A 787-nucleotide genomic window follows, 5' to 3' on the forward strand; every position below is an offset into this window, starting at 1 on the left:
GAAACTAATGAAATTTGAGACTGAATCAAAGGTTATACGCAGGGCCCAAATGGCAATCAGACTAGCTGGTAAACAGAACAGTAAATAGCTATATTGACTAGAAAAGTGTTTAAAATGTTTTTTTCAAAAAATTAAAAATACAGTCATTTAACAACATATGCTTTAATCATTGTTATAATGGCTTACATTTATTGAGCAGTAATTACTTTTAGGGTACCATGCTAAGTACTTTACCTGTAATCCTTACAATAGGTACTATTATTATAGTCCTTTTATACATCAGGAACCTGAAACTTCAATAATTTGTTCAATAATTTCTCAAGAGTACACAGCCAATAAGCCATGGAAGTAGACTTTAAGCCAGATGTGTTCAGTGTCAAAGCCTATGCTCTTAACTAGTGCACAGTTTCACTATGTTTGTAATAGCAAAACACTGGAAACAGCTTGAATTTAAACAATAGCAGGTTGGTTAAATTATGGTCTTGTTAATAATGTAATAATATAGAGTTATTTTTAAGGTCACATTTAAAAGACTAGGGACAAAGAAAATGTTAATGATATATTTCTAAGTGAAAGAAAGCAGGCTACAAGCAGTATGTTTCACCTGATCTCAAGTTTTTAATAACCATTTATTTATGGGACTACATATATACACCAAGTGTCAGAGATGTGTGGGTGTTGTAATTATGGGTGTAGTTTTTTTCTTCATTTTTGAAATTTTCTACATTTTTCCAAACTTTTTTCAATTAACATGCATTACTTTTTTTTTTTTTTTTTTTTTTGGGGT

The sequence above is a fragment of the Neophocaena asiaeorientalis genome, unplaced genomic scaffold, assembly GCF_003031525.2.
Source record: "Neophocaena asiaeorientalis asiaeorientalis breed wild unplaced genomic scaffold, Neophocaena_asiaeorientalis_V1.1 scaffold594, whole genome shotgun sequence".
Lineage (NCBI taxonomy): Eukaryota > Metazoa > Chordata > Mammalia > Artiodactyla > Phocoenidae > Neophocaena > Neophocaena asiaeorientalis.